The sequence below is a fragment of the Schistocerca piceifrons genome, chromosome 11 (assembly GCF_021461385.2).
Source record: "Schistocerca piceifrons isolate TAMUIC-IGC-003096 chromosome 11, iqSchPice1.1, whole genome shotgun sequence".
NCBI classification, from domain to species: Eukaryota; Metazoa; Arthropoda; class Insecta; order Orthoptera; family Acrididae; genus Schistocerca; species Schistocerca piceifrons.
The window spans coordinates 102,985,855-103,013,337 of NC_060148.1; the positions used below are offsets into that span (position 1 = coordinate 102,985,855).

The following is a 27,483-nucleotide window of genomic DNA, read 5'->3' on the forward strand; positions in this document are numbered from 1 at the left end:
TGCAAACAGGGTCAAATGGAACGCAGTGCACCTAAGAAAGGTATTGTTGTGAAGCCAATGGTTAGTTCTGAATTAAACTCAAGATGTCAAGTTGATCTGATAGATCTGCAGTCAAACAGAGATGGCGAATATATGTTGATAATGGGGTGTCAAGATCATTTAACTAAGTTTGTCCAGCTACGACCTTTGAAAACTAAAAGAGCTGAAGAAGTAGCGCATCACGTTCTTTGAATATTTTTAACATTTGGTGCACCAGCAATATTGCAGTCAGATAATGGTAGAGACTTTAGTAATCAAGTCATATCCGAAATATGCGCTATGTGGAAAGATGTTAAAATAGTTCATGGAAAGCCTCGTCACAGTCAAACAAGACTCAGTTGGAAGGGCCATTCAGGATATACAGAATACGCTAACTGCATAGATGAACGGTAACGACACAAATAAATGATCAGATGGTTTATCCTTTGTTCAATTTGCCAAGAACACTACATACCACGAAGGAATACGCCAAAGTCCTTATGAAGCCATGTATGGCGTTAAAACAAGAAGAGGCATAGCATCGTCTTTTTTGCCTGGCGAACACATCGCAAATATTGAAACTGAAGAACCCTAAGAAAGTGCCAATGCTTCTGAAACCGAAAGATAGCTTGAAGAAGCTGTTAATGCTTATATAAAAAAACTGGAGCTGTGGTCATACCGAAAATCACATTCCAAAGAAAAATATTGAAGAGGACCTACAACCTACAACGTCTTCACATCAAATTCTGTCTGAAAAAAACGAGTTGATTTCTAGAAAACGAGCGGCCGCGAAATAAAATCTTCTACTGCAAGCAACAAAGATTTACGAACCTCACAAAAACAGTTTCCTCCTGCTTAAATTGGTGATAACGTACGAATACGAGGCCCTGACGTCGACCCTGGACGTACAGATAGCCGAAATGTGTTAGCGGTTGTTGCGGGAATAGAAGACTCCCACTTCTATAAACTGGCAAATAAAAATGGTACCTTCATGCAGATTTACACACGTAATCAGTTCGTAATTTGTAGACAAAAGTTACTTTCCATAGATGAGATTTCTTTTCAAGAGATGTCGCTGGGAGATGCAGCTGCAGCTAATTCTAGAAGCGGGGGACAAGGCTATACAAGGCGTCGTTGCAAAAGGAAGAGTTCCACAAACAAATGCAGTTGTAAAAGCAAGGGACTCGTGCAATTCAAAGTGTCATAATAGTTCAAGTTGTTGCAATAAATAAGTTATAAAAAATTACTTAATTATATGATTCAAATCTTATTTTCTTTTCTCCTGTAGAATGCACTGTGTATTTTAAGTTCTTGGTCATTCCTTTCAGAAAGAGGCGAAAAAGTTGCGTCACACTTGTGACGTTTTATAGCGACTGAATTACGGAGAAGAAAATATAAATCTCCAACATGTTCACCTTTCACCATTAGTGCACGGTGAATGTCAACATTTACCGGTTTAAGTCAGAAATAAGGGTGTTTAGCAAATATTTCGGACATACACTAAGCGACTACGTGAATGTTGACATTCACCAGTGGAAAGTCGACATTCTCCAGATTTCAGTGTTTCACTGTAACAGCACCACCACCAGATTCCGGCAATTGCTTCCGAAGTCTAAAATGATACACTCGTAATGTGCGTTTACTATCGCAGTCGAAAGCATGCTACGATTGCCCTCACATTTACTATTTGACAGTAGCGTGAGTTGGCTGTTGCAACTACCAATGAAGAGAACCACAACATTCATTCTGCTCCGTCTCCAAATTGCCATTAACGCTGATATCATTACCAAGATGGACATAACGCTATCACTCACACCACAGGCAATGAACAGACTGAAACAATGTACGGTGAAAAATTACTCAGTTAAACGGGACAAAACTTTAAAATGTGGTGGGAGACTGGAATACGGTAGCAGGTATAAAAAGAGGAAATAGTAAGAAAATATAGACTTAGGGGGAAGGGATGAAAGGGGAATCCATCTGATAGAATTCTGCACGGACCATAATGTAATGACCGCAAACACTTTGCTCGATAACTATGAAAGAATAATACATACTTGGAACAGAAAAAAAATGGTTTAAATGGCTCTGAGCAATATGGGACTTAACATCTGAGGTCATCAGTCCCCTAGAACTTAGAACTACTTAAACCTAACCTAAGGACATCACACACAGCCATGCCCGAGGCAGGATTCGAACCTGCGACCGTAGCAGTCACGCGGTTCCGGAATGAAGTGCCTAGAACCGCTTGGCAACCGCGGCCGGCCTTGGAACAGAGTTTTCGAACCAGATTTTAAACTGTAAGCCATTTCCTGGTACAGACGCACGCAGACGATAATTTATTGGTTACAGACTGCAGTTTACAACTACGCAAAGTGACAGTAAACGGAAGCGATTAAGGACGTAGAGCCTGAATAAGTTAATGCGCAGAGTTTTTCGTTAATGTTACAGGCAACGGCTGATTGAAACTGAGGAAGGAATCGATTACAATACGAATAGATATCTTCATTGAGAGAAGAAGTGGTGAATGCAGCAGAGAATGTTAATCGTAAAAAAGGACAGTTCAAACTTTGGATGAAACACGAACGTTTAATTTAATAGACAAAATAATATAAAAACTTAGCAAATAAAGTAGACCATGGGGAACAGAGAGGTCTAAAAATACGCTGACAGAGTCGAAAATCGCGAAAGCGATTTTGCACTTGGAAAACTTGGGTGCCGACATTAAATAAGAAAGAAAACTTTGCCTAAAGGAGAAGCAACTGCCGAAAGCTCATTTGGGTACCCAGAACTAAGCAAATAAGAGAAGGATATATGGCGGAAGGAGTATGTAGAGAGGAGAGGGAGAGAGGCTATACGAACTGATATGAACGCAATGTTAGATTCCTGTAAAATGTCTGAACACGAGAGACAATACTGATCCTACCACTTAGCTAATTAGGCAGACTGAAGAAAGGCAAACCTATGTTTATAGCATTTGCATATTTAGAGACAGGTTTTGACAAAATAAACTGAAAGACACTCTTTGAAGCTCCGGAGGTATCAGTGGTAAAAAACAGGGACGCAAGATTATCTACAGCTTGTAAAGAAACCAAACTCCAATTACTTTGAAGTGAAGCAGTTATTGAGAAAGCAGGAGTAGAGAGGATACAAAATGCACACTGTCAGTAGCAAGAAAAGCGTTTCTGAAAAAGAACATTTGTCCACATCGAATAAATTTTAATGGTTGAGTGGTATTTCATAATGGTATTTGTGTGGAGCGTAGCCTCTTTCAGCTATGTAAGTGAAACATGGACGATGAACAGTTCTGTCAAGAAGACGATGGACGCTTTTTAACGTGATAATAAATAAGAATGCTGAAGATTAGATACGAAGATCGTATAACTAAAGAAGAGTTACTGAATTAGAGGAAGAGGAAATTATGGTAAAACTTGCCTACAAGAGGAGTTGGTTGACAGGGCATATTATGAAGCATCAAGGAATCGTCAGTTTGGTAATGGAGGCTTAATTGTAGGGAAAGACCGAGGCTTGCCAATGGTAAGCAGATTAGAATGGATGTAGGATGAAGTAATTACGTGGCGCTGAAGAGGCCTGCAGAGGATACACTACTGTGGAACACTGTCAACATACAGACGAATTATTTTTCTTATTAATGAAGCCCAACAGCAAATAACATCACTTTTCATTACGTCGGTCAGTTGCGTATTTATTGCCAGAATATTTGTTTAATGTAGCCTCCAGCACATATACTTGTGATGTATTTGTGTATATATCTCTGTTAGTTTCTGCAAACGGCCTTAGGTTACGAAAAAGTTATGACTAACGCAGTTTTCTTATGGCGACTGTTAGCAAATGATGAAGATTATTACAGGGTGTATACGTGCACAACGAAAAAGAATTCCCAGATTTTCCGGTAAAAAATAAACTTTCTCCCGGGTGAAAATACCCTTTTTTCCGTGTTAAGTGACATTATACTATTCCTCAAAACCGTAAAACTTATCAATCCTTTGAATGCTTGTGGTTTTATACACCAGCGTAGAACTTCCTGGCACTTCAGGAAACGAAATTTAGGGAAAAAAACACTTATCGGAAAGATGGCTGATGCGCCGCAACATGTACACTGTATATTTTCGTGTTACAAAAGTATCAATTCGAATGCCACCAAACACAGCATGTTACTTTCTGAAGCATTGAAATTGAGATTGCAATGCGCTTTTCAAAGTCTGTCATAGCTCATGTCACGTGATCTCGCCAGTCGATGTAGTGGATATTCAGAGCACAGGACACGTGATGTAGGCAGCTAACAGGAACATTACTGTTAAGTAGCGCGAACACACAAACAGGAAACGTTCATGGTTTAAATTAACATACATAGTGTTGCTACAAGAAAAGGAAAGCTTTCACCTATTAGTGTCTAAGATTAATTAACTGCAAGAGAAGTTAAACTTTTACATATAATGTTTATTTTCTTTTTTTTCTCTTTTTTTTTTTAGCGCGTATCACTTGTAAGATACACTACACAAACGGGCCAGTAAAATTTGTAACGACATAAATGTCTTATCCTCTGGGCTCGAAATTATTCTGAATGGTCGTCCTGAAAAGGTTGATTTTTAAATGAGATCAAATGCTCCGTGATTTAAGAAACCCATCGTACATTCTCGCACATACATCATCTTGCGTAAAAGGAAATTTACTGTGAAGTAACGCTCTTCAATCAATCATTCGCATTATTTTCCCGCGACCTGTTAGAAATAGGATCGTTTCAGCAGTTGCCAGAGAGCGACAGGTAAGAGGCGTCACCGCGCTTGCGCAGCTACGATGACGCAGGAAGCCCGAATGTTCGTATGTGTAAAACATTGAAAGATCTTACACTATGTCATAAAAGAAAAAACGGCATTAGAGAATACTACTGAAATGCATAATTCGGCTTGTAGTGCACATTTGCATGCCCTGATTCGGATCAAAATTTTTTTTGGAGTACCGGTACTGTATTATCTCATCTTTGGTTCTTTATTATGGCATAATGCCAAACGTGCTAGAAGATGAAAATGTGCACTTGAAATTCAGTGAACAGTTAAAACTAGCTAATAATGTGGAAATATACACTTCGTTTCAAATAAGGTAACTACCTCTGCCAAAAAGGTTAATAAAGCCAAATTTCTTTAGCAAACTGACAAGTCACTTCATTGTTCTGCAAGGCGATTAATGGTTGACTGTCAGAAAGGTGAAAACAAAATACACTCCTGGAAATTGAAATAAGAACACCGTGAATTCATTGTCCCAGGAAGGGGAAACTTTATTGACACATTCCTGGGGTCAGATACATCACATGATCACACTGACAGAACCACAGGCACATAGACACAGGCAACAGAGCATGCACAATGTCGGCACTAGTACAGTGTATATCCACCTTTCGCAGCAATGCAGGCTGCTATTCTCCCATGGAGACGATCGTAGAGATGCTGGATGTAGTCCTGTGGAACGGCTTGCCATGCCATTTCCACCTGGCGCCTCAGTTGGACCAGCGTTCGTGCTGGACGTGCAGACCGCGTGAGACGACGCTTCATCCAGTCCCAAACATGCTCAATGGGGGACAGATCCGGAGATCTTGCTGGCCAGGGTAGTTGACTTACACCTTCTAGAGCACGTTGGGTGGCACGGGATACATGCGGATGAACATTGTCCTGTTGGAACAGCAAGTTCCCTTGCCGGTCTAGGAATGGTAGAACGATGGGTTCGATGACGGTTTGGATGTACCGTGCACTATTCAGTGTCCCCTCGACGATCACCAGTGGTGTACGGCCAGTGTAGGAGATCGCTCCCCACACCATGATGCCGGGTGTTGGCCCTGTGTGCCTCGGTCGTATGCAGTCCTGATTGTGGCGCTCACCTGTACGGCGCCAAACACGCATACGACCATCATTGGCACCAAGGCAGAAGCGACTCTCATCGCTGAAGACGACACGTCTCCATTCGTCCCTCCATTCACGCCTGTCGCGACCCCACTGGAGGCGGGCTGCACGATGTTGGGGCGTGAGCGGAAGACGGCCTAACGGTGTGCGGGACCGTAGCCCAGCTTCATGGAGACGGTTGCGAATGGTCCTCGCCGATACCCCAGGAGCAACAGTGTCCCTAATTTGCTGGGAAGTGGCGGTGCGGTCCCCTACGGCACTGCGTAGGATCCTACGGTCTTGGCGTGCATCCGTGCGTCGCTGCGGTCCGGTCCCAGGTCGACGGGCACGTGCACCTTCCGCCGACCACTGGCGACAACATCGATGTACTGTGGAGACCTCACGCCCCACGTGTTGAGCAATTCGGCGGTACGTCCACCCGGCCTCCCGCATGCCCACTATACGCCCTCGCTCAAAGTCCGTCAACTGCACATACGGTTCACGTCCACGCTGTCGCGGCATGCTACCAGTGTTAAAGACTGCGATGGAGCTCCGTATGCCACGGCAAACTGGCTGACACTGACGGCGGCGGTGCACAAATGCTGCGCAGCTAGCGCCATTCGACGGCCAACACCGCGGTTCCTGGTGTGTCCGCTGTGCCGTGCGTGTGATCATTGCTTGTACAGCCCTCTCGCAGTGTCCGGAGCAAGTATGGTGGGTCTGACACACCGGTGTCAATGTGTTCTTTTTTCCATTTCCAGGAGTGTAGTATGAAAGTAATAACAAACTTTAGCCTTCCGTAATTATGTGAATATTTTATTTCACTTGATAGCTCCCGGGCACAGAAAAAATCCGTTTTGTTTTCATTTGACGCGAGAGGAATAGACGAAGAGGAACAGCAAAATCACTAAAACCAAACATGAGCCACGTGGAGACTACCCGCCTCTCCACCACAACTCAAGACTGCTCTGTGCATAGCCCCCGTATCTACGATATTTCCGAACTGGGGTAATACAAGAGTGTTTTTTTTTCATATTTTCAAAAAATATGTTCATTTTGTAGCGCACATCTTTCTGAAGGGTCTGATCCATAAAACACACGTGTTCGAGGAAATGTGAGACATGTTATTTGGTCAGCAGTGTGCCAAAGTGCAATGCCACGCCTCTTCACACAGCATTTTTCTGTCGCTCGTCACAGTATTTCGCTCTGTGAAATTCAAACGTGGAATATTGTGTAATGGAAGCCACCAAACTATATTCAAGACGGTGGAAATTAAAATGTCCTGCGCTGTCTCACCTGCCCCTCCTAAAAAAACTCTGAATTAATATTGGATGGGATTATTTGTAACCCGAAGAACAAAAACTCTTTACAAAATTTGCACTCTTTATTGCTTATTAGCCGACAACGTGCTGTTTTGTGACAAAATTATATATAGGATACATAAAACCAGTAAAGACAAGAGACAAGCAAGACAGTACATATTTCTTCAATCCGTAAGTCCTAGCATTTTTCTCCCTACACTTGCTACAGCTTTACATGGCGTGCTTTCTTTTCTGGGAAAGAATCTATTACCTCATCAAAGTTCGTCAAACGTTTTGCTACATGAGAAAACGACATGTCGGTGTCTAGTACTGAAAAAAGCTGTTAATACAAATAGTAACAGACTACTTTGGTTTCTCGATATGATTACGCGTATTTTGTCACTGACGGACGAAGTAGGCCTGCCTAATATTGCAGCAGTTTTTACACACACCAAATAAACAAGATGTTTTGCCATTTTTTTTATAACACCACATAATAATAATTCACAAAGTGCCAATATCAAATTCGTTATTAGGCCACCTACAAGCAAAACGTTTGTGTGTTAGGAAACAGTTACACATTTCAATCACACTCTCCAGCTGCTCAAGCATGAGATCGAAAAGTAGTAGTACGAAACTTGATATCAATTTGGAATCGTCATATTTTTCCGTAATATGTGTGATGTCCCCGTTTCTTCTCATTCCTCGTCCGAACAAACAACCTTGTTATAACTTATTTTGTAACTATTCCTGACAGTGTCAAAAATTATTCTCCGGTTAACTCCACTAACCCTACCGCAGTCACCGGTTTAGTTATCCCACGTTTATTCTCCGGTTAGACGTTATTATGTGTTCGTACAACGCGTTTTCCGCGCCACTACCAGAATACAGCTTTAGCGGCTGCTATCCGGGGACTGTACGACTGGCCCTTACTAGTGTAACGGTCTAGCCAAAACTGTCTTGTCAAAATTTCCTTTTCATGGATACACCGACAAGATAATAAGTAATCTTTCTTACCTCTTATTCCTGTTACTCGTTTATTTCCACTCTGGTAGTCTCAGCCTGTGGATTTCGCTAGTAATTATAACAACGCTGATCATTCGCAATCCTAGTCAACCATATAAACAGCGAAGGCATTCACCCGTTCGGCTTTGTTCCGCCCAGCTAGTGTAGCCCTGTCCCCTTTTGTCTGCAGGAAAGTTTATTTCTAGATGCGACGGGCATTCCCCTGGCATACACATCACGTACACTACGCACGCATACAAAAATTCAACTTATGATTAATTCAGAAATCGACTTACAATTTGTTCAAAATCCTACAGTGATGCGTTTCAAAATCATATGAAGACTCGATAGACCAACGTGCGCTGGATGCTAGGCGCTTTGAGAAACAATGTCGTTTTCGTCAAGAATATTAACTTTACCCCCCACCCCGAAATTGCTGCCCGGGACAGATACCGCGGTTTGCCACTCGTCCCCTAGACCCGGGCCTGTTACGCATGCGTGAATGTGCCAGCTTAGGCGCGCGTCAGTGAAATTTTTCCGGGTAGCATCTGGCTGCTGGCTGCTTGCTGCTATTGCTCATACAACTAACTGCCACACTTCTGTGACCACAAACGGGAGAAGGTACTGCTCATACGCGACTCAACTGCTCAAAAGAATCTAATGTAAGCAGTTGTGACGTCACGATCATCGGCGGTAATTTGTTGCCATGAGGTCTTTCTAAAGCCTTTCACACATTTTGCTATTGGCAGACGCTTCTATGAGCACTGTGTTTTTATGTTGTACATGGCGCATTTCCTTCGCAACTCAAGTGCTATTTTCGTTTTTTATTCTCTCGTTCAAGTTTTACTGCTGCAGTATTATTCTGCAGTAGCGAGATACAGCAATAGCCTTTGTTAGAGCGTTGGTTCTTACCAATCTAAGTTATAAAAATTTAACTGAAAACTGAAACAATGAAAAATTTCCGGAATTCTAAAATATTTCCGGGTTTTCCCCGGTTTTCTCCCGGATGAAAAAATTCCCGGATTTTTCCCTGATCTCCCAGGTCACACAAACACACACACACACACACACACACACAGGTTAATAACCATTTTGGCCACTGCCATTTGTATCATTTTCGATAAGACATGTATTCCTTCATGAGGCAACAAACAATGAATGGTTACGTATTATCCATGACTTTAGAATGCACTGGCAGTACAGACATTTTTTCTTGTTGTTTATTTTTTTGTTTACACGTCAAGCTCCGTAGGGCCAAACTGAGGGACAAATCTCCACGGTCATGGAGCCTGTCAGTACATGAAATTACAACATAAAAGTGATGACAAAAATAAAATGTTAACGAACGCGAAAAAGTCAGTCCATAAAGTCAATCAACAATCACCTTAATTTTTCAAGGAAATCTTCGACAGAATAGGACTGGACCCATGAGGAAACACTTCAATTTCGATTTGAAAGCGCGTGATGTACTACTAAGATTTTTGAATTCAAGCGGTAGCTTATTGAAAATGGATGCAGCAGTATACTGCACACCTTCCTCCACAAGGGTTAACTAAGTCCGATCCAAATGCAGGTTTGATTTCTACAGAGTATGAACTGAGTGAAAGCTGCGACATAAGCACATATTCATATTAATTTTTTTCTTTACAATTTTAATATTCTTTGCGCTATTTGGTGTGGACCACAATTAGACTTCTATGACTAGCGGTGGATATTTTGCCAAAAATTGATTCAGAGTCGTAACTACCGTGTGTTCAATTTATGTCTCTTATTTGATTTATCTACACGTTGCCAACCTAACGAAGTATATGCTGAAACTGAAGTCTGTTCCCTTTCAGTGTGTGTGTGTGTAGTTAGGGTGCGTTGTAGGACGTTGAATGTGAATGTAGTGGCTCTGAGCACTATGGGACTCAACTGCTGAGGTCATTAGTCCCCTAGAACTTAGAACTAGTTAAACCTAACTAACCTAAGGACATCACAAACATCCATGCCCGAGGCAGGATTCGAACCCGCGACCGCAGCGGTCTTGCGGTTCCAGACTGCAGCGCCTTTAACCGCACGGCCACTTCGGCCGGCTGTGAATGTAGTATTTGCCAGAGCGTAGTTAAAGAGTTTTCATGTTCAGCTGCTTTTCGATTTTTTTGTTTAAATGTTTTTGGAAGTGTTCATGTAAGAGTAGGGACAAAGGGGTTGGGTGTTTGTCTTCTGATAATAATCATCCTTTGAAATGTTATTCTACTATTGCAGGGCTTCACAACATACGTTCTCGCGGAGCAAGCTGTGAGCAGCAAGGCGCGAGCACGGAGCAGCGCGAGCACGCTACCCCCACTACCGGACCAGAGCGGAGAGTGGGGAGAGTCACGTGGGGTACACAACAGCTGCCGCCAGTCGATGTAAATCCGCGGCCACCTGCAGGGATATCACTCACGAATTATTACTGCCACAAATGAAACAAATAAAGGAGAATGTACACGTGCCACATAATTTTATTAGCTTAGTGTATGCCTCTACCATCTGTAGACACTGAAACTAAAGAATTCCACGACATCCTATATTTTCAACACTTTCTTCAACACTACTTAAAATATCACCTCCGGTTGTAGTGTTCTTCATGGCTACTACACCGAGGAGCTCCTCCCTCACCTGAAGATCTCTATTAACACCTCTAATAAATATGGCAAGCTGCGCTGTTCCAGTGATATCAACACTTTCGTCCAGAGCTAGAAAATACGCCATAAAATCTTTACAGATATTTACAAGCTGGCTCTGGACGTCGTCTGCCATCTCCTGTATGCGACGCATAATGGTCATGTTAGATAATGGCACAATCCGAAACTGTTCAACTTGAGATGGACACAATGTTCCGCTGCAACTACCAAACATTCTTTTATTAAATCGCCATCAGTTAAGGGGCGCAGGGATTTTGCTAAAAGCAAAGCAATTTTGTAACCCACTATGAGAGCTGCCTCAGTTGATTTTTCTTCATCGTCCACATCTTCGGATAGCTTCCTTTTGAGTTTAATAGCTTCCTGCGTACGATCTGGTCCATCACATTTTCCACGTCCGTAGCCTTTCGCGTGGTACGACATGTAATGTCGCTGCAAATTAAATTTCGTAAACGAATTCAGCGTTTTGTGACATACTAAACATTTTGCAACACCATCTTTTTCAGTAAACAGATAAAATTCCTCCCAATGGGGGTTGAACTGCGAAAGCATAGTTGGGGTTACACAACGGCGACTTGATATGAGTCTTAACTAGCGAAGTGACTGTTAAGAGCTGATCGTAGTATTTTAAACGTTACACAGTCAGCGCGAATTCAATAGGCACGCTGCGGCCCTATTCAAACGTGCGCGCGCATTTGCCCTCCCTCCCCTCCCTCCTACTCCGTGACCTTGCAGCTGCTCGCGAGCACGTGCCTGAGCAGACGCGAGTACTCGCGCTCAAAGCCGGCCAGTTGTTAAGCCCTGTACTATTGTGTCTAAACCAAAACTGAAATCAGCTGAACACCAAACTTTTCAACCACTCTGACAATTATTGCATTCACTTCCAACTTTCTATAACTCACTGAACAGAAGTAAACAAACAGTTTTCAGCATATAATTCGTTAGGTTGGCAGCATGTACATAAACGAAAGAAGAGGAGACATGAATTGAACACACTGTAGTTACGACCTTAAATTACAGCTTTTGGTAAAATGTCAACAGCTACTGACAGGAGAAAAAAAGAGTTAACACAAAAATGTGTTGACCAGGTGAGAAGAAACGCAGATTTCCGCCAAAAACTATTTCACTGTAAGTAATGACCTTTTCACACAAAAAAAACGGTTAACTTTTATAATCTACAAGGGTCACATATCAAAACAAAATCATTCAACATTCCACCAAAGATGCCTTAAAGCAAAGGGCAAAACGCGTCTTAACAAGTACAGTACACTGCAGCAAGAAAAAAGGATTCATTACTTACCAAAGGAAACGATCAACAGCTGTAGATACTTAGCAAATTACATCTTATGACATACCATTAAGTTAGTTTCTGTTTAACTTCTGTGCGTCAATTTAGAGTATTGTAAATATTAAAGTGTTCCATGTCACTGTAATTCTCATTTCACTTGTTATGAAATGCCGTTTAAAAAATTAAATCGATCCATGCTGAAGAACTGTATTTACCTTCACATCTCGGTAGGTAAATAAATTTTGGATATTTATCATGCAATGAAATATTGGACTCATTAGAAGTTACCATTCGCAAAAAAAGAAAGTTTCGATTTCTTGAACCGTTTAGGAAATCTGGGGCCGATAACAGCCACGTGGTTGACGAGGAGCAGGGCCAAGTGTGCGCCGCATGGCGGGCGACCCGCCGACGAACCACTGTGTATCTCGAGAACGCTGATAGCTACCGCTCTGCTCTCAACTTTAAAAACAATTTCGGTATGTTGACTGTATTTCATACGCAATAATGTATTACCTCAAATGAACTATAGGCAAAGCCCACGCAATGGATTTTGACCTCTGAAAGTTCATTGAAAATTCGTGTAATGGTTTACGTAAATACGATAGAGCACGCAACCACGACGAATAACGTAAAGAAATTCAGTCCTTTATCGACAAAAGGCATCAGGCCGTAAGACGCAGAAGAATAAAATTTTTTCACCGAACCGTTTCCTTTAAATCGGATGGTAAGTGTTTCGTACCTGCCGCCGCGTCTCCGCCAGAGCGCTTCGGCGAAAGTTCGTGTGGCCCGGAGTTGTGTGAGTGACGTCACGCTCAGCGCGTTCTGTGATTGGCGGCGCGGCAGCGGTTCGTGTGCAAACAGCGACGCACGTGGCAACCGAGGCCCAGCCCCGCGGTTTTTTTTGTGGGAACGGGCCTTAGGCATCAAAGATTTGATCAAAGATGTGATCCAATATTGCGTCCAATATATTTGACAAAGATCTTTGACGTAGCGCTAGAAGGGGTATTACACTGTCAAAGTTTTCGTCAAAGTTCAAGATGGCTGACAACAACTTGTTATTAACCGCAGCAGTTGTACGTACCCCAATTGCATTGTGTGCACATGCGGAAAAGAAGTGGGGGAAAAATGGAACCATACATACGAGGTTGACAGTCTTAAAGTCCTGGGATTACAACTTGATAATAAATTCAGTTGGGGGAAGCACACCACAGAACTGCAGAAACGCCTTAACAAATCTGTATTTGCAATTCGAGTGTTAGCAGACATAGGCGACATAAAAATTAAAAAGCTTGCATACTTTGCCAACTTTCATTCCATAATGTCATATGGGATATTATTTTGGGGTAAATCTTGAAGTCAAACAAAAGTTTTCAGAGTCCAAAAGCGTGTAATACGTATTATTTGTGGAGTAAATTCACGGACGTCCTACAGAAACCTCTTCAAAGAACTGGATATACTAACTACTGCCTCTCAGTATATTTACTTCTTAATGAAATTTGTCGAAAATAATATATCTCTTTTTCCAACAAACAACTCAGTTCAAACATGATCTGCACAAGGACTTGAAAGCACTTACTATAGTTCAAAAAGGGGTCCACTACTTAGGAACACTCATCTTCAATAATTTGCCAGAAACATAAAAAATTTAGTTAGAAATAAAGATCAGTTTAAAAGGAGCCTGAAAAACTTACTACTAGCCTACTCCATTGGCGAAATTTTTAATAGAAACAAATGGTGTATTGTATTTATTCATACTATTAGTATTGTTATTTCAGCTTAAAAAAATCGACATGTTCCACATCCACGAGGATCTCCTCAGCACGGATCTATGGAACGAAAAACTAATCTAATCTGGGTGAAGCCGTGGGTTTTACGACGACACGATAAAAGCATTCAACAAAACTTGTTACGTGAGCTTACAGTGGAAGACGTCAAGTCGTACATCAATTACTTAAGAATGGGTGAGCATACATTTCTGTATGTGCTCAATGAAGTGTATCCTCATATCACAAAGCACAATATTCACTTAAGAACTGCTACATCTTCAGAAGACAGGCTCGCTGTAACACTCCCATTCCTTGCTACAGGAGAGGGTTATGTTAGGCTAGGTCTCCAATCTTCTTAATCTACTTTTGTATTCAGGGTGCCTCACGTTGTAAAGCGCCTCATCAGCTTTAGACATCTTTATTAATTTTGTAGTTGTCGGCACACACCAATTGTATTTACCGGCAATGGTTGTAAAAACACTACAGACGACAGAACGCTGCAGCGATGCTAGCGCTCCATATGGCAACATGTCACATACAGTGAACAGAAGACAAGCGGTTTCTTCGATCAAATATACAGCGAGGCCCTAGATTTGATCAAATATTGGACGACATTTGACAAAGTCCCTATTACACTATCACATATCTTTGACAAAGATATTGGACAAAGAAATTTGATAGTGTAATACCGGCCTTACAAAAGTTTCTGCACATGCGCAACTGGCGTGGCGTGTAATTCCCTACCGGCCTAATACATAGGGTTTGATGAACAATTACTTGTTACGTCAATGCCACCACTTGGTAGCACCCGGCAGCAAATTTATCTACGTTCGCCATAAATCCCGCTAGCGGCAGCATACACCACAGATACACACTATACATAGTAAAATCAGATCGGACATCAGCGTATGTTATACTGAGGGGGAAAAAAAACTTATTTTCTGAAATTCTGAACGAGATGTTTTGGAATTTACCGTACAGTAATACATTTGTGGGGCTGAGAACCATGAAGCACCTAATCGTCGATTGTTAGACAGTAGCATTTACTCATGCTGCTGACATCTGTTGGGTCAGTTTATCTGTACTGTAGGGCCACATTGTACTTATATCTGAACACTGAGAGCTGTCACTGGTTTCTCTGATATTCACTTAAATATAGGGGGTCGAAGACTAAGTGCTCTTGGCCGTTACGGCTCTTCGCGCCTCACTTGTGTTCTAGTGAAGTCACCTTGTCGGCAAATGGTACCAACTGAATTTAAACATTTACGCAAACGGCTGTTTATGTCTGAATTGGCTGTCTACTGTGTAGAAATCGGATTTCCAGTGGAGTAGCTACATGAACTCTATTGAACGTGTATTAAGTGCTAACAGAAAAAATAATTACCTGGAAAAGTTGGCCGCAAAGAATTTACGGCATTCAAGACGACATCCGTTGTCACAGAAAATGACAAAATCAAGCGTGACTACAAGCCAACATTTAACAGGGAAGTGTATAATAACCATAAGTTTTTAAGTGGATGCAACGTAAGAATGCCCGATTTTCGGCCCAGTTGGTTAACTAACAACACATGAATTAGGAATCTTGCCGAAAAAACACAAAACCACGAAAACTCAAAGTTACACAAAAAACGCGAAACGGAGGGTAGTGGAAGCTCTAACATTATTCCGTTCTTACCATAAACTACTTAAATATGGACAAAACAACAAAATCAAGAAAACCATTCCTTCCTCTTTGCAGAGAAGTGACGCCTATTATTATTATTATTACTATTATTATTATTATGGACAGCTGCTGATGAATGTTGATGAGCATAGCTGTTAGATAGCTGATGTTATTAATTTCGAGCTATCACATTTATCTGAATTTAAAAATTTGTCAACACCCAGAACGTATACCTGCGAGGGACTACAGGCACATCGAAACAATGCCCGACGGAATGTGGCGCTATTTTCCGTTCGTTCCACATTATTCTATTGCAAGCTTTCAGCGATCATATGACTGTAGCATTACGACAACTAACAAGCAGCGAATTATTAAACACTCGACAGTTAAATTTAACACTATTCGCCATTCGTTTGTTGGCAACAATTGTATTTTGTAATTGAAGTACGGCAATGGATTAGGAGCAGGTCTGCCGTGAGTTAGGCGACAAACCAGACACAAGCGTGCAGAACAACACCCACAGTTCCCTGAAACTCCAGCGCAGGCCAGCTGCCCGCCTTACCTTCCCCTGGAACTCTCGCGGAGAAGAGATGCTCTGGCGGCGCACTGCTCTCCGTACGGCTGCTGCGTCACAACTGGGCCGCACCGACAGCCGGGGCGCGCGGCTGCCCCCACCCAGCTCTGACGTCACGGGGCGGCGTTGCCAGGCAGGCGAGGAACGGCTGCACCAGAGCGTCTACGTCGGTGTCGGCACTGCCGGGCCGCCTGCCTCCGAAACCCCCTTCGCATGGCGTTCCAAAAACCGGCTTCCTAATATCGACTTCCCGATACCGCTTCTGGGTGGTTATGTAAAGCCTTAAAAATCTATTTTTGAAAACCGCTTCTAGTTGCCTGTTTTCCAATTCCGCAATCGATTTTCGCTTCCATCTAAACGCATCCGGTTTTGAAACATGCTTGGGCTGAGAGGTTTCTTCTTATTTTTAAAAACTTTCAGGTAATATGGACGGAGTTGCTTTTTGTACAGTGAAGGACAAGTAGAAATATTAGACCAACTATTTACACCTCGTCTACGTGCATAGGAATAGCAGTTTCACAGACTAAATCAGATACCGTAACAGCTCTTATCCTGGTGCCATATTTAACTGGGCAGCAAATGCGTTTCAGCCCGTAACATGTAACCACGAGACCGAAAAGCAGTTTGCGAAATTCGGTTTTCGTCTTTCCGGTGAGGTGTCGCATGTAGAAGCCATTTTAAGGCATGTACACACTAGGACCTAGGCTAGCGTCACCAGAAGCCCTGTCTTTAATGGGAATGGCCATTTTTTCGTTCTGTCTCCCGTTGACTATCCAATGGGAGGCAAAATGCCCCGGCTTTTTCGTAATCAGAAGTGACATTTTGTTTCATTTTGTGTTTTTAATTATTTCTACGTCAATTTCGCATGACAGACATGTTTTAACATTTTCGTGAGTCTTGCTTTGTCTAGAATTCAAAGATGGAATACAGAAGCTGTATTTTGGTCACAGGATGAGGAGAGGTGTGAACAGAAGATTTCCCGTCATCACGCTCGGTGAAAGTGACTCAAGCTTGAGTTTCCCGACTCGTATCCATCACTTACTACTGCAGAAATAACGGACGGATGTAACAAGTTTTCGTTAAAGAACGTTACAGGGCTATCAACGTGCAATTGTACTTGCAGTTACGAACTAGCTATTCACTGGTAGATGACATACATTTGCAGTAGATGCGACCGACACGATGTCTTCGGACTGTTTGAGAGAACAATGAGAAGCAGGCGGCAGTTTCAACACTAGATTTGGCAAACTTGCTTCAGTGCGCTCCATTCTCTGTTGTCCGTTGTGTGAAACTAGCTTGAGCCCGTTAAAACGGGGAAACGAAACTCGTCTTGCTCTAAAACCATGGAAGACGAGTTCGCTTTTTTGAAGGAAACCACGACTATACGAAGGTAAAATGTGTGCTGCGACGTTCAGATTTTTCCAGTGAACAAACATGGAGGGCTTGCCGATATAACGCATCACACGAAGAAAAAGAAGTACCTGTGTGCAGTTTCTTCGGGAACTGACTTGCTTTGTTAGTACGAATGAACTACAAACAGGCGAAGATTAAAGCACCGTTACCGCAAAACATACACGTACTTACACATATTTTCCGTTAAAGGACTGCATGGTTCTTGTCATCCGAGACCTGTCTGAGAAGAAACGCATATGTTCTAGGACAAAATGCGAGTCGATCTTAGTGAACGTTTTATGGCCTTACGCAGTACGTTAAGTTCATTCCGGATTTGAAGATGCAATGTCCCTGTGATGGCTGATGATGCATCAAATGACAAAACCTGGAAGCTGATGCCGATTCTAGCTAGATAATTCATTCGTGCAGAAAGTTGGTCAGCGCAACGTAATCTCTCTTCAGAACAATGGCGGAGAAAAGGTAGCATTATTAGCTAACTGTAGTCTGGGTATTTTAAAAAAGAAAAATATAGTTTACGAGACTGTCACATTTCGTGCATATAATTGTAATTTCAACGTTGGTAGGCACAAGATGGCAGGAACAAACAATGTTTATTGAAAACTGAACAGCGTTTCTCGAGATGACCACCGAAGGCATGCATTGTGCTGTCCGCGTGGTACAGAGCGGAGGTCGAGTGCAGAAATTCTTCCCACCGACACAGAAACGACAGCGAATTAAATTTTTCCAGTATTTTCACATTTACACTCAGCGTGTGGAGAAACTGAAATCCTTCTGTGATTTCGTTGATACTGAATACAAACGAGTTCTAGGTAGTATTAGCACTAGATGGTTGTCATTGTTGCCCGGAGTTGCAAGAGTTATTGATCTGTATAAACCTCTGAAATCTTATTTTCTGTCTCAGGATAGGTGTCTTACATTGGGGCAAATTTTGTGAGAACCCACAGACACGTCTTTGGCTTCATTTCACACAAAGCTAATGAAAATCTTTTCAGATTCAATCCATAAGTTTGAAACAACCACGATTTCAGTTACACATTCAGCTAAAGAGGTAGAGCTGCTTAAAGGAAAAAAAAATCGGTGACAGGAAATTTGGTAAACTTCAGTTGGTTTTTCGATTTTAATTAACTTTGTAAAGGAAGGCATTTTCAGTCCGGTACGAGCCAGTTATCAATTTATTTTACGACACTTTTGTGACTTTTTTAGAGAAGGGAAGAGCTTGTGTTTCATCCTCTGAAATAGTTTCATTGGGTGACACTGAAAATTTCCGTTTCTTGGGCTTAACTTTTAAATTGTCTGAAATTCTTAAGACAGTAGACTGATGTGCAACATTTGAGTTGAGACAGGATGCCTGAACCAAATTGTATCCCAGAAACTTGAGGAATGGGAAAAAAGCTAATTTGAAAACTCTTGAGAGACGGTGTGATGTATTCCATACACTTTAAAGTACAGGTACTTCATGTAAAAATATAGAGACGCATGTGAGGTTTGCTCGTGCTTTACCAGGCACAAATGCTGTTGTGGAAAGCGTATTCTCAACTGTGAATTCCTTTTGGATTGTTAAGAAAAACCGTTTTACGACAAACTATTGAAGCAATTGTAATAGTTAAGACTCGTTATGAAGATCTCACCTGCAAAGATTTCTGCAATCTGCTACTAACCTAGTCAAAGCTTTCGAAAGCTGTTAGGTATTTTAAGGCTAGGCGCAAATTGAGAAGCGTACAGCACGTGTGACACGACAAGACACTACAGCGCGACACCCACGTGCCGCACGGGTCGCGCGGTTCCAGCGCATACTGCGACGCGTACACCACACTTCGCACGCGCCGACTGGCGACGCTCTGCGCTGACTGAACCGAAGCGCGCGCAACCTCTTATCTTTCTCAAACGATTTTACAGAAACTATTCTCTGAAAATTCATGATTTTTGCCTTATTTTTAGTGTTATATGTCAGCTTCGTGACGAAGTGCTGATCACCTCGCTAATGACCATTCTTATTGTGATGTACACATTTTAGTAAGACACTACGCAAAACTCAAAAAGTTTGTAACGAAAATTAGGGGTCGCTATGATTTTGCGTTTGGTGCGTATTACACCATATGTTGCTGCGTATGAAATTTAGCTAACATTCTGAATTTTTGTTTAGACTTGGGAGGAGGTCTCTATCTGCCTCCGATCTCGAGAAAATGGATCCCATGTAGCGCGCTCACTTCCGATCTCACGCCAGCGAGAATGAAATACTCGCAACATCTCTCGTATCTCCTAAACCGCTCGAGACATCGAAACGAAAGTTTGGCGAATGATAGCACACAAGGAGGAGAGTGTTTTGCCAATTATTAAACACACGGAACTTTCTTATCTATGGCGATATCACTACTTATACTTCTTTTTTTATTTATTTCACTCCAGTGACTAATTTTTTAAGAGTTATCGACAGCTAGCGAAACAAGAGCTTCCTAGTATGAAAATAAACATGAAATTTCTTCTTTTATGTTACTGCAGACCGATACTATGAGGTTTTTCGTAAGCTATTGAACTTTGTGAGCCGGCCGCGGTGGTCGAGCGGTTCTAGGCGCTCCAGTCCGGAGCCGCGCTGCTGCTACGGTCGCAGGTTCGAATCCTGCCTCGGGCATGGATGTGTGTGATGTCCTTAGGTTAGTTAGGTTTAATTAGTTCTAAGTTCTCGGGGGCTGATGACCACAGTAGTTGAGTCCCATAGTGCTCAGAGCCATTTGAACCATTTTTGATGCTTCTTCGAATGAGAAAAGGTTAACAACTCACACAAAAATAGATTGGCAATTCTGTTGGAATTTTGGTGGAATCCCCGTAACCCATCGTGTTTTTAACACTGAGCGACGGGAATGGAAATTTACGAAAGGATTTTATTCCTTCTCTTGATCTGAGCAGCATTAAAATAATGACGAGCGTTCCTTCAGGCGGAATGATAGGCACATGCCAGATACTGGTCACTCGCCTAGGGCTTACCAAACTGACAATGCGTGATCGCGAATAAAATAGTTGGTATTGAGAAAAATAAAGAATTGGTCTGTCGCACAACACAGTGGTCAGTGTATTGTCAGCAGCGAAGGATAATGCGCCCGACAGGAATGCACAAGCTAGCCATGTGTGCCTTGTGAGATGTAGTTCGAAAAACATTGCCATGAAAGCAGATCTGCCTTTGACAGCAGCACATTTCAACAAATTAAGTATATCTAATCGTAACACTCTTTTAGAATATTCTTACTTTCGTAATAATACCGACCATTTTCTTCATTTGTGTAGCCTGTTGTTGTATAGTTAGTTTATTAATGCTGATAACGTCCATGCAATAATTGAAATGCTTCTTCTCATCACGGCGAACCAATTAAAACATTGTTATTTGCGACTGCTTTTCGACTGTTTCTAGCTTGCAGTGGAAATGTGATGTTCACATGCACTTAGTACAGTGTGTGGTATTACATTATTACATCCATATCTAAGTAATCACAGAGAGACTTTTATGCTTCAGATCTTGGACGCTTCTTACCAGGAGCACAAACGGATCACACCTGTGGAGATTCTCTGTTTCTAAATTTTTGTAGCAGATCGTACAGATACACGAGCATACTAGGCAGCGAGAAGAGAACCTTCTTTTACTCTCCTGCCTTGCTTCTTAATCATATGATAATATTCCTTGCCTCCTTATTCACTATCCTCTGTCTCTTCTTGCGATCTGAAATCATCGCGGAGGCATATGATACAATTCCAGCGGCCAATGGCTCATTAGTTACTGAAGTATGCATTTTTCTTTACAGAAGAAAAACAAAACAACAAAACAAAACAGAACTATACAGATATAAATAACAGAAAAGTATAGTGTACTAACGAAGGAAGCTGGATCGTTTAAATGGCGAAAAACGAAAGACTACCCAACGGCAATAAAATTCAGTACACAGTAAGGCAAAATTTATCGTACGGGCAGTACTACCACTGCTGATATGCGCCGTTCCGATGTGGGCACACGGCCGGGCTACTTCTCCGCTCCCCGCCACAGATTTCCCACGCTGCTAGCGAGGCAAGCGCGACGCGCTGCGCCAGAAACTGTGCCGCAGCCACAACGCCGCGCGACCTGGCAGTTTGCACGGTGGTCCCATTTGAACCTGTGGAGCTACAAAAACACGCGCTGCGCTGCTCCGCGCCACACGCGCTATACGCGTCTCAATTTGCGCCTAGCCTAATAAGTACCAAGTTACTAGCAGTGCACGCCGTACAGTAGCTGAACTGTTTGCTTATTTTTTATGTCTGCATTATCGTTCATTTGTCAGAAATCGTTCTATCATCTTCTCAGTATTTTCAATTGTAATCATTTTCTGGAAAAACAATGAATTATGAAATGAAGCAGTGGCGTTACAATCATGTTTTGAAGTGCATTGTTAGAATGTGTCTTTATGAGTATGAAGTTTAGTTTTTATGTATGTTAGTGAAGCAATGCAGTCATATATGCAGAATAGTTTCTTTTTGTCCAGTGTCCTGTTTATCCCAATTTCCGCAAATACCCCGTTTCCTCGTGTGTGAAATGAGTCCGAGAACTGTTCAGTGCGTGCAGACGGCAACTCCGGCCGGCCTCGCTTGCAGCTGGGTCTGCTGGCGGGAACAGCAGAGCGCCGCCGCCTGGCTGCCGCCGGGTCCCCACTGCCGGTGCTCCCGTGTCCGTCGGCTCAGCAGCGACCAGCCGTGTGTCTGGGACGGCTGTGCGAGTTTTGGACGATAGCCACCGGTCGCACTGAGTGTGTTTTGTTGCCCGGTTTCGCTCTTTAACTGAACCAGACTGCCATGAGAAGCTCTGGAATTTACAGTATCAAATACATTAGCTGGCCGTTATTCTACGACCAGCATGAGAGTAAACCGGATGTAAACATTACACTGTGTGTTATTCCGCTTTTGCTGGAATCTCATCCAGTCGCGTTTCACGAGGAGCGGCAGCCGAGCTGACTGCAGTGCAGTAAGGATACGTTCTGCGCTGTGCGTTACCCGTACGTCGGCTGAGCGACAATAAGGGACCACAGCTTTAGCTGCGGATCTAACTTGTACAGCACTGTCCAGCGAGCTGGTCCAACTAGCCTGCCGTGATCTGAACCCTGCAGTTAAATCGTAAGAAGGGACGAGCAGACAATATACGTAGCTTAGAATGTCCTTTAGTCTTTGAAGAGAATGAAGTAATGTTCGGCACTATTCCAGCAATACTGCACGCTTCTTGGCGGACCGAACAGAATGCGTAGGATTCTCTCGTTCTTGGCTAACATAGTGTTGTAATTAAAAATAAGAGTGATGGAAATTCTAACTCAAACACCGGAAAATAGATCTGCGTCAGACACGTGTAATGCAAAAGCGTATTGCAAGGATCCAGTACGGGAAGGTCAAGTGTTGTTCGGGAAACGCCACTACGTGCCGGTAACGTTGGAAGCGAAGATAAGAGCGTAGGCAGTCACAAGGCTGGAACACCCTCGCCTGGCATAAAATATTCTGTATACCCGTATATCGGTGGTAAGATTGTCGTCAACCGTATGTTTTGATATCTATGTAAAGGTTCCAAAAGGCCATTAAGTCATTTGACGAAAAATCTTTGTAAGAGGAGAAACGGCGAGATCGGAATGTTACTATGACGGCCTGGACGGAATACAACTAAATAAAAAAGTATGAGAAGAAATTATCCTGGTATGGCACCTAGCCAAGAATCGCTCTGAAAGATGCGATGAATGGTGAAGTATGGCTTCTGGGTGAAAGTGGCCGTCGTGAGTACTCGTGACAGGTTTATTGTAAATTGTTGTATTTACATTCGTTATGCCGAGGTAATTGTTTTCATTTAAATATTATGTACCTCGTAATGGAATGTTTTCGTGTGTTTCAGGAATGCGTCCACCGGAACCACGTGCTGGGTACGGAGCGCCTGCTCCCCCTCAGCCCGTGCCGCTGGCTCTGCTGCCGCTCTCTCGTGGCGACACATCTGCCGCGCAGAAAATTTAGTCAGTCGTCTTTCTTGCTACAAGAAGACGACAGCCACATGTTGCGTCTGTCCGACGAGGCGTCGTCGCCCAGAGCCTGGATTCGAACTGCACCCTCGCCTTCTGCGTCACATCTACTTCCAGGCTGGGCTGTCCGGCCGCGCTTCGCGACACACACGGCGTCCCTCCAGGCGACCTGACCAGCCGCTCTGCTCTGCCCCCTCTGACTCTCCACACACTTACAGGGCTTCAGAATCAGTCTTCGGAAATCAGCTTCCTGATGAAGTACGACTCAGTTCCAAACAACACTGCAAAAAATAGAATTTGAAGATTCCCGAGCGCCATTAAGCAATACTGGTTTTTTATTTACTAATAGCGCCAAAATAAGGTACTTCGTAATTAATTAAAATTTTGTAGTAAACTGAAAAATTACTTATTTTCAAATGAAGTAACTATAAATTCTTCATTTGTGTGGCTATAGTGTCTGTAGTTGCTTCATAATTCTCGAGTGTATTTTTGTTCTGTCGTTCCAACTACAAAAATGCGTGATTTTTTCACCGGACACGTTTCGCTTTACTAAGGTACAGCTGATAATGTTTTTCGTCAACAAAGCGAAACGCGTCTGGTGGAAAAAGTCACGCATTTTTGTAGTTGCAACGACAGAACAAAAATACCCTCAAGAAGAAACTATAGTGTACACCAACAGTACTAGTCAATGTCGAGCAATCACGTTGTATTTCATTTAAAATTTGGAAACTCGCACTTTTTTGTACCGGATTTTAACTTCTTGTGATTACGCGTGTTTTCATCCGATTAGAAATCACAAATAAAAATTTTCTATTTTCGTTAATTAAAACGCCAAACTGATTATAAAATTATAAGTTACGTAATACAGAATGTTACTAGCGAGAACTGCATTAGAGTTTACACTAGTTTAAGATTACAGCGGTACGTTCTCACATCCAGACATTTTGATTTGAAATGCTCACAATGTTTTGTACTTAAAAGCCGTGCGAACCCTTGAACGCCGGTATTTTCGGGTGTAATTCGAAGTGTGCCGTACTACTGTAGTAAACAGAGGTCTGAACGCTGCACTTGGATTTTTGTTTTTCTTTATTTTTGAAGGAAGTTAGCCACACGATTACCCTCACAGCGTGTCCCACTATTTCGCGTGAATCGGTGCGAGGTTCACCTTTCAGCTAGCGCACTTCATCACGAAGTATAATTTAACGTCTTCTTCAACCCGAAGGGAGTTTCAGAAGAAAAATAGTCTCTGTGAGCTACGTGGCAGCTGCCAGATGCAACGCTATCGAAATTTCAGCAGACCTGTTCTGTTACCAGTGGACGTGGAAAATATAGTTACGAAACTTTATTCGGACTTCACCCTTCTTTTCCTGATGATGCTTTGTATAAAAACGGCAATTCAGAAAAAGTTTATCAAGTCTAGAAGGATCATCGCCGGTAAAACGAACCCATTTGCTTCTGAAAGAACTACCAGTAACTATTCAAACTACTTTAAGAATGTCCTAATACTTGTGACCCGACGCCAAACTTCAATGTCTCGGCTTCAAAGAATGTCATTTCACTATCGTCAGATGTCTGAGTTCCACTCATCTACCACAAACAGACTGCCTCAGCTTGCACGTGTAGCTGCAAATACGCCATTACCTTCCGGTGGACGCAATGAATAGAAATGTCAAGGTTGATTGACAACATAGGAAATACAAGTACGGGCATTACAGAGACACTTCGGTGAGAAAAAAATGGTAGGAGTTTTGTAAGTGGAAAGTACAGTTACGGAAACGCTCGATGTTCCAGATACAGAACCTGCACAGAAGCCTTAAGCGAATGATAAATACATACAGGCAGACCACTTACACTGGAATCATTAAAAATTGTAGGAATTCAAAGTACTTGCGAGTTGAAACGAGGAACGAAATTAGATAATTCTGACAGAGAAAATGGGAGCTCAGCTTGGAATCGACTAAAGTACAGGTACGAACAACTGTGGATGAATAGCCGGCTCAAGAAAGTGCAGAAGAAACCTACAGCAGAATTCCTGCGTCTGTGGTGAAACGAAGATTAAGATGCACTGCGATTTAAAAACAGAAGAAAATGAGAACGAGAAGGGACCGAAACGACGAAAGACGCTATGATAATAGGATGCTAAACTGCATCTTCTACATCCGCTTCTGCATCTATATGCTCTGCAAACGACCGTGGCAGAGAGTACGTCCCACTGCACCAGTTATTAATGTTTCTTCCTGTTCCATTCACGAATGGAGAGAATGACTGAATGCGTTTGTACGTGTAGTAATTATTCTAATCTTATCTTCACGATTTCTATGTGAGCGATACGTAGGGGGTTGTAGTATATTCCTAACATCACCATCTAAAGCAGCTTCTTGAAACTTTAACAGACTTTCCGGGATAGTTTGGGTCTGTCTTTACAAGTCTGGAAGTTCAGTTCATTGCGTAACTCTGTTACACTCCCACGGGTGAGAGAAACCTGTGACTATTCCTGCTGCCCTTCTCCGTATACGTTCAGTATCCCTTGTTAGTGCTACTTGGTGCGGGTCCCACACACTTGAGCAAAATCTGGAACCGGTGGTACGAGTGGTTTGTAAGCAAAGTCCACCGTATGCTGACTGCTCTTCCCCAGTATTCTACCAGTAAACGGAAGTCTGTCACCTGCTTTACCTACAACTAAGCGTATGTCGTCATTCCATCTCATACCAGGTACTTTATGTGTGTCGACCGATTCCAACATTGACTCGATGATATTGTAGTCACAGAATAATACTTTTTTCGTTTTCTGGAGGCACAGTTTTACATTTATGAACATTTAAATCAAGTTGCCGTCTTTCCACCGCTACGAAATCTTATCAAGATCTGACTGAATATTTATGCAGCTTCTTTCAGACAATACATCATAGATAACTGGATCATCTGAAAAAAGTCTGAGGTTACTATTAATATTTCGTATTCCGCAGAGATAGCGATGTGGTCTGACCTTGCAGCTGTGTAAAGGGCAACCTACAGTTCACAGGAATTTCTGCAAACGTGACGTCATTTTGACGACAGAAGTTCTGCATTCGTGTGGATCGGGCTGTGGATAAGGGAGAGATTAAAGTGTTGGCCACAATTAGCTCCGACACATATCGAAAAAGTTGTCGCAACTGCTTTTGCTAATACGCCTTCATCAACACCAAAAGTGAGACCACTTACTGATTCACAAGCGAAAAGAATCTGCAGCTAAGTCAGCAGAGACTCCAGTAACGTGCTCATTAAAGCGTCTCAAGAAAATATATTGACTTCAGGGAAGTATTTGACTCCGTCCAACTCTGCCGTTTGGTGGAAAAAATACCAGCTTACTCAATATCGGACCAGATGCGACTCGATCACGAACGAAGTGGCTTACAAGGCGCTTGTTCAACCGATTCTTGGTGGTGTTCAGCAACCTGGGATCCTTAACAGATACTACTGATAAGAGAGACAGATGACCCGAGAAAGAGCTTCACGTTTCGTCATAGGATCGTTTAGTCGGCGCGAGAGCGTTACAGAGGTGCTCAACCAATCCAACAGTAGGTATTTTACAAGAGAGCCGTTATGCTTCGTTGAATGATTTAATATTTAAATTGAGATAGAGCTCTTTCCGGGAAGAGTCGATCAAGATATTACTTCCTCCTACGTACAGCCACATCTCGTGAAATGACGGCGAGAAAATACGAGACATCAGAGCTGATACACACACATACCGACAGTCAATCTTCCCACGCGCCATTCGTGAGTGGAACAAGGAATGGGGGAGCGGGTGAATTAGTGGTATCAGAAGTACCCTCGGCCACACACCGTTAGGTGGCTTGTTGGATATTTCTGTAGGTGTGTGTAGGAACCCGCCTCCTTGGACAACTTTC

The 27,483-nt window shown here is 42.6% G+C and overlaps 1 protein-coding gene across 1 annotated transcript in view; it reads right to left on the reverse strand.

Annotated features, from left to right (window-relative positions):
* Positions 1 to 16,223, reverse strand: part of LOC124719753 (ankyrin repeat domain-containing protein 54-like) — a 79,869-nt gene extending 63,646 nt beyond the window's left edge. Inside the window, exon 1 of the mRNA XM_047244953.1 lies at positions 16,164 to 16,223. The gene's annotated coding sequence lies outside the window, so the exon portion shown is untranslated. The remainder of the gene's footprint in view (positions 1 to 16,163) is intronic.
* Between the last annotated feature and the right edge of the window lie 11,260 nt (positions 16,224 to 27,483).